This window comes from Staurois parvus, unplaced genomic scaffold (genome assembly GCF_062004578.1).
Source record: "Staurois parvus isolate SC_StPar_1 unplaced genomic scaffold, SC_StPar_1.0 ptg000021l, whole genome shotgun sequence".
NCBI classification, from domain to species: domain Eukaryota; kingdom Metazoa; phylum Chordata; class Amphibia; order Anura; family Ranidae; genus Staurois; species Staurois parvus.
In genome coordinates, this window is record NW_028317817.1 from 12,970,265 (window position 1) to 12,978,442 (window position 8,178).

Sequence of the window (8,178 nt, forward strand, 5' to 3'; positions counted from 1 at the left end):
TTTGATGACTCTTTTGAGAGTGTGTTGCAAACAAATGGCCATTGCCCATTACTCTTTCTTCATTACCACATTGCAAGCTTTCCCTGATACATACCCAGAAGGATTTCTGCCCCCCACAATGCCTATCATAAACAGTATAAGGTGCTAGAGATGGTATGGTCTATTTTTTACTGTCTGTTGCTCATTGTTCTCACTAGGCTATGTAAGTTCTGTTGATATGCTTTTCACTGCATTCAAGCTGAATCCTAGCTCCATTTTGTGCATCACTGTCTGGGAAATGTAACCAAATGGTTACCTTTTAAATAAAAAATAGTTCACTAAAAATACTGAAACTACTGCCTTATACATTCAATAACTCCTAGATTGTAAGCTCCAAGGAGCAGGGCCCTCGAACCCCTCGTGTATTGTATTGTTACTGTATTGTTTCATGTACTGTCTCCCACTATAATGTACAGCGCTCAGCAAACTTTTTGGCGCTATATAAATACTGTATAATAATAATAATAACAGTGATAGCTATGCTGCCATTTTTAGTAAAAACTAATGCAAGTTCCTAGGATGGTTTTAAAGCTACAAATCCAGGAGGGCAGAAGAAAGAGATACAGTATATATATATCGGATACTCTTCCAAAGTTGGGACCAGAGCCTGCAACTGCAGGTTTTTTCCTCTATATGTTCCAGCTGCCATTTTGGGAGAGTCTGCTTTTGAAATGAATTAGAAACATAAATCAGATAACTGTGCATGCCTTGGCTTCTTCAAACAAGATTCTAGTCTTTTTTGCCATTTTTTTTTTTTGGAGGTTTGCTGGTAGCCAGGTCTTATAGAAAAATAACTTTCCATCAGGGACAATAACTCAGAAATTGGTTCCATTTTTATTTAAATAGGCTATTTGAAAGTGCTATAATGTATAGAGTGCATACATGGAAAAATAGTACTTCTTTTTTTAAACGCATGGTACTTTATGTTTCCCAACACCCTGCACTCACTGTTGACATCTATCAGATTCTAGAATTGAAGAAAAAATTTTATGGCACAAGGGATGCACAGATTTTCTTCTACAATGAATATGTATGTGTTAACAGATTTTGATTTGCAGGTTTAGTTCCACTTTCAAATGTATTCAAACCGAAAACCAAAAATATATAATATATTATAGCTTACCAATCCTTAGATGTGGCAGCTGCATAGGTTTTCTTTTTTAATGTTTTTTTCCCTTTAATGTTACTTGGTGATCCTGGAAACACTATTTATGTCCTAGGGTGACAATGTTCACCCATTTCAGTGAATCTATGAAGGAGCAGATTTGTCACTCTACAACAAGAGGTGTTAAGACTATAGAACGCCTTCCCTACATCTCATCTTCATTAAATAAGGGGAGGTATTCTGTAGTCCAGGGTAACTGGAACATCTGATACCTTTATATGAGATATCAGTTTTAAAAAGTTACAGGGACACTAGATTTCTGCCAGGGCAACAGGTGTTTTTGTACTTGCTGAAAGTGTATTTAGATTTAAAAAGAAAACAAATGCAGCCACTAAACCTAAGAAATGGTAAGCTGTAATACATGACATTTTTGTTCTTTAATATTCAGACACACCATTAAAAAGGTTCATTTGCACTCTGCCTAAATTTACTGAATGTGTGCCCATTTGATATTGTAAAGCCATTGAACTGTAAGCTCTTTTAGGGGCTAAGTACTATTGTGAAAGGTTCAAGGTTGAGTGTTTTTTGTCTACAAAGAAATATGGAAAATAATTAAAGGAACAAGTTATTTGCATGAAAATTAGTAACAAAAACAGCTTTAAAAGGTTTGGCATTAATGATGTGTCCTGAGTCATTTCCACATAATCCAGTTCATACAGGGTTAATTTCTGTCACTCTGTTCTATCTGTTCCTTAATCCATGGGCTTTACTGATTTCAATCTTCTTAGCTGCACATTGTAAGGAAAAATAAGCATTATTATTGAAGGCAGAACAGCTTTGTAGAGTTGATATGCAGATGCAGTGTGTTTTTTTCCCCTTGCAGAATTTATACAAGAGTGAAGAATGTGATTAATACAATTACCCTTTTTATCAAATTCTCCTGCGGCCTGGTAGCAAAGTCGAGGTGAATACATTGAACTATTGTTTAATAAAGGCAATCCTACTGCAATACGTAAGATATTTATCTTCTGCAAATAGGTTTATTGCTGCTATTTTACAGCGAAGAGAGCCTGATATAGCTGACTCAGATAACATTGAGACAGCAAATGATTATTAAGCTTTTTCCAAGCATTTATGAGCCTGTCAAGTAAATTTAGTAATTTCTTGCTTTGCTGATGCTAAATCATAAGGGATTGCGCTTTTTGGCTTTGTTTGATTATCTGCAGTACACCATCACAGAAATATATCAGCAACACAAATAAAGCCCAAGTGTAGCTAAAAACAAATAAAAAAATCAGTACAAGGGACATTACTTGCCTTCAGTGGAATGTCTCATTTGTGCTGTTATGTCCCCCTTTACATATAATCCTTCTCCCCCGATGACCCACCCCTCTGCCATCACAATCTTCTGGTGCGGTAGGGGTTAACACAGCTAACGCAGAGAAAAGTCAGAATGTTTCTCTCTGTATTGTACTATTTCTAGATCAATGAATCCAAGTGGTAATAAACCCAAATGCAAGCAATTATTTACAGGCCAGTTTTTAAATATGATGGCTGCACTATTTTTATTTTTGAGTTTCTCTCTTTTATTTTCACCTGGGGATCCAGGCATTAAGTCTGTTGTTTTTCAACAAAACAAGCTGTCTTGCAAATGTAGTAATTAGTAAAACTAACACTAACAGGGGTGCTTACAATGGTAATTTTTTATTTATGTAAAATTTTCATCTTAAAAGAAATAAAATTGCTGTAACTGCTGATATAGTATTAGCAGCAGTACAGCTTCAATTTGTTAGTGTAGTTCAATCTGCTAGTACATCTAACATTCCCCATCACCTAAACTGACAATGCTGCTGTCCAAATGTGCCCCCTGTGCTCCCCACTGGTCTTACAGCTTCCCGGGAGACGTGAAGTGTCAAAAGGAAGTTACAGTTGGGACAAGCAACGTCACTCTTACCTAAGGAATCACTGATGAAGAGGGAGCGGGAACCTGTCAATTAAAGGTACCTGTAAGAAAAAAAAAAACAACCTCTGAAATAAATGGCACAATAGGAGTAGGATTTACAAACGACTTCATTCAAATGACACACAAGGCCTTAGTATCTTGCAAAATGCAGGCAACGAGTTATACATTTTTAACCAGGTGGTATCGAGTCCCTATCGACTCTTCATCCCCATAGAGTTCTCTGCTTTGCTGGAGGTGCCAAGAGGAGGAGGGTACCATGCTTCAGTTCTTCTGGTTTTGCCCTGGGCTCATGGCCTTCTGAAACCAGGGTCACCACTGGATCTTCAAACTAACGGATATACAGATGCCTATGTTGCGGAAATGCTATAAACGCTTTCTTCTGCTGTATATAGTAAATGTAGTGAAGGCCTGCATACCACTATTCTGGAAACAGACTGCTGAAACTTTGGTGCAGATGTGGTTCATCAGGATAAACAAGACTCACCAGATGGAGACATTGATCGCCTCTGCCAACAGCTGGGAAGAACGCTGTACTAAAACCTGGTTCTACTGGATGGAGTACAGGTGCTCCCCCAAATATCGAGATTTCATGGACTTTCAGGCATAAGACACACTTTAAGTATTGCCTCATGGACTCATATAGCCTCATGTAGCTTCCTGGATTTCGCACAAGCTTTTTATTCATCTTTTTTCTTTCCCTTCTTCTTCTTTTCCCCTCCCACCTTCAAGATCCTTGCTCTGCTTTGGAGTTTATTAGTAGAGATGAGCGAATCGAACTCGGCGAAGTGGAATTCGTTTCGAATATTAGGAAAATTTCGATTCGCGCCGAATCCGAAAATTAGCAGACTTCAGATGCGCGAATCAAAATTTTTCCAGAAATGGCAGCGACATGTGCGGCGACGGAGCGGGGATCTGTGGGAAGGCGCGCAGACAAGGCGTGCTGACCCATAATGCATTCATTCATGACATGTGATCGCATTAGCCAATCAGCAGCCAGCCAGCCAGCACTGTGTAATGGTCGAGCTATAAATTGCGGCCATTTTAGAATTCTCCATTAGCCTCCAGTCATTCAAGAGAGACAGACCACCTGTCTGTATTGAGGGACAGCGTTAGGGCCACAGAATTGTTACTTAGGGACACAGAACCGTTACTAGAGGGACACAGAACCGTTACTTAGGGACACAGAACCGTTACTTAGGGACACAGAACCGTTACTTAGGGACACAGAATTGTTACTCAGGGACAAACACAGAATTGTTACTCAGGGACAGACACAGAATTGTTACTCAGGGACAGACACAGAATTGTTACTGAGGGACACAGAATTGTTACTGAGGGACAGACACAGAATTGTTACTGAGGGACACAGAATTGTTACTGAGGGACACAGAATTGTTACTGAGGGACACAGAATTGTTACTCAGGGACAGACACAGAATTGTTACTGAGGGACACAGAATTGTTACTGAGGGACACAGAATTGTTACTGAGGGACACAGAATTGTTACTGAGGGACACAGAATTGTTACTGAGGGACAGACACAGAATTGTTACTGAGGGACAGACACAGAATTGTTACTGAGGGACACAGAATTGTTACTGAGGGACACAGAATTGTTACTGAGGGACACAGAATTGTTACTCAGGGACACAGAATTGTTACTGAGGGACACAGAATTGTTACTCAGGGACACAAAATTGTTACTCAGGGACAGACACAGAATTGTTACTGAGGGACACAGAATTGTTACTGAGGGACACAGAATTGTTACTGAAGGACACAGAATTGTTACTCAGGGACAGACACAGAATTGTTACTGAGGGACACAGAAATGTTCCTGAGGGACACAGAATTGTTACTCAGGGACACAGAATTGTTACTAAGGGACACAGAATTGTTACTCAGGGACTCAGAATTGTTACTCAGGGACAGACACAGAATTGTTACTGAGGGACACAGAATTGTTACTGAGGGACACAGAATTGTTACTCAGGGACACAGAATTGTTACTGAGGGACACAGAATTGTTACTCAGGGACAGACACAGAATTGTTACTGAGAGACACAGAATTGTTACTGAGGGACACAGAATTGTTACTGAGGGACACAGAATTGTTACTCAGGGACACAGAATTGTTACTCACGGACAGACACAGAATTGTTACTGAGGGACACAGAATTGTTACTCAGGGACACAGAATTGTTACTCAGGGACAGACACAGAATTGTTACTCAGGGACAGACACAGAATTGTTACTGAGGGACACAGAATTGTTACTGAGGGACACAGAATTGTTACTGAGGGACAGACACAGAATTGTTACTGAGGGACACAGAATTGTTACTGAGGGACACAGAATTGTTACTGAGGGACACAGAATTGTTACTCAGGGACACAGAATTGTTACTCAGGGACACAGAATTGTTACTCAGGGACAGACACAGAATTGTTACTGAGGGACACAGAATTGTTACTCAGGGACACAGAATTGTTACTGAGGGACAGACACAGAATTGTTACTGAGGGACACAGAATTGTTACTGAGGGACACAGAATTGTTACTGAGGGACACAGAATTGTTATTCAGGGACAGACACAGAATTGTTACTGAGGGACACAGAATTGTTACTGAGGGACACAGAATTGTTACTGAGGGACACAGAATTGTTACTGAGAGACACAGAATTGTTACTGAGGGACACAGAATTGTTACTCAGGGACACAGAATTGTTACTCAGGGACACAGAATTGTTACTGAGAGACACAGAATTGTTACTGAGGGACACAGAATTGTTACTGAGGGACACAGAATTGTTACTCAGGGACACAGAATTGTTACTGAGAGACACAGAATTGTTTCTGAGGGACACAGAATTGTTACTCAGGGACACAGAATTGTTACTCAGGGACACAGAATTGTTACTGAGGGACACAGAATTGTTACTGAGGGACACAGAATTGTTACTCAGGGACACAGAATTGTTACTGAGGGACAGACACAGAATTGTTACTGAGGGACACAGAATTGTTACTGAGGGACACAGAATTGTTACTGAGGGACACAGAATTGTTACTCAGGGACAAACACAGAATTGTTACTCAGGGACAGACACAGAATTGTTACTCAGGGACAGACACAGAATTGTTACTGAGGGACACAGAATTGTTACTGAGGGACAGACACAGAATTGTTACTGAGGGACACAGAATTGTTACTGAGGGACACAGAATTGTTACTGAGGGACACAGAATTGTTACTCAGGGACAGACACAGAATTGTTACTGAGGGACACAGAATTGTTACTGAGGGACACAGAATTGTTACTGAGGGACACAGAATTGTTACTGAGGGACACAGAATTGTTACTCAGGGACAGACACAGAATTGTTACTGAGGGACAGACACAGAATTGTTACTGAGGGACACAGAATTGTTACTGAGGGACACAGAATTGTTACTGAGGGACACAGAATTGTTACTCAGGGACACAGAATTGTTACTGAGGGACACAGAATTGTTACTCAGGGACACAAAATTGTTACTCAGGGACAGACACAGAATTGTTACTGAGGGACACAGAATTGTTACTGAGGGACACAGAATTGTTACTGAAGGACACAGAATTGTTACTCAGGGACAGACACAGAATTGTTACTGAGGGACACAGAAATGTTCCTGAGGGACACAGAATTGTTACTCAGGGACACAGAATTGTTACTAAGGGACACAGAATTGTTACTCAGGGACACAGAATTGTTACTCAGGGACAGACACAGAATTGTTACTGAGGGACACAGAATTGTTACTGAGGGACACAGAATTGTTACTCAGGGACACAGAATTGTTACTGAGGGACACAGAATTGTTACTCAGGGACACAGAATTGTTACTCAGGGACAGACACAGAATTGTTACTGAGAGACACAGAATTGTTACTGAGGGACACAGAATTGTTACTGAGGGACACAGAATTGTTACTCAGGGACACAGAATTGTTACTCACGGACAGACACAGAATTGTTACTGAGGGACACAGAATTGTTACTCAGGGACACAGAATTGTTACTCAGGGACAGACACAGAATTGTTACTCAGGGACAGACACAGAATTGTTACTGAGGGACACAGAATTGTTACTGAGGGACACAGAATTGTTACTGAGGGACAGACACAGAATTGTTACTGAGGGACACAGAATTGTTACTGAGGGACACAGAATTGTTACTGAGGGACACAGAATTGTTACTCAGGGACACAGAATTGTTACTCAGGGACAGACACAGAATTGTTACTGAGGGACACAGAATTGTTACTGAGGGACACAGAATTGTTACTCAGGGACACAGAATTGTTACTGAGGGACAGACACAGAATTGTTACTGAGGGACACAGAATTGTTACTGAGGGACACAGAATTGTTACTGAGGGACACAGAATTGTTATTCAGGGACAGACACAGAATTGTTACTGAGGGACACAGAATTGTTACTGAGGGACACAGAATTGTTACTGAGGGACACAGAATTGTTACTGAGAGACACAGAATTGTTACTGAGGGACACAGAATTGTTACTCAGGGACACAGAATTGTTACTCAGGGACACAGAATTGTTACTCAGGGACACAGAATTGTTACTGAGAGACACAGAATTGTTACTGAGGGACACAGAATTGTTACTGAGGGACACAGAATTGTTACTCAGGGACACAGAATTGTTACTGAGAGACACAGAATTGTTTCTGAGGGACACAGAATTGTTACTCAGGGACACAGAATTGTTACTCAGGGACACAGAATTGTTACTCAGGGACAGACACAGAATTGTTACTGAGGGACACAGAATTGTTACTGAGGGACACAGAATTGTTACTGAGGGACACAGAATTGTTGCTGAGGGACACAGAATTGTTACTGAGGGACACAGAATTGTTACTGAGGGACACAGAATTGTTACTGAGGGACACAGAATTGTTACTGAGGGACACAGAATTGTTAGTGAGGGACACAGAATTGTTAGTGAGGGACACAGAATTGTTAGTGAGGGACACAGAATTGTTAGTGAGGGAC

The 8,178-nt window shown here is 40.6% G+C and overlaps 1 long non-coding RNA gene across 1 annotated transcript; it reads right to left on the reverse strand.

Annotated features, from left to right (window-relative positions):
• Positions 1-854: 854 nt before the first annotated feature.
• LOC149472246 (uncharacterized) lies at positions 855-3,144 on the reverse strand. Its single transcript, XR_016315198.1, has 2 exons — positions 3,099-3,144; positions 855-1,932 (listed from the first exon to the last, which is right to left on the reverse strand). It is a non-coding gene; the product is annotated as an uncharacterized LOC149472246 (long non-coding RNA).
• Between the last annotated feature and the right edge of the window lie 5,034 nt (positions 3,145-8,178).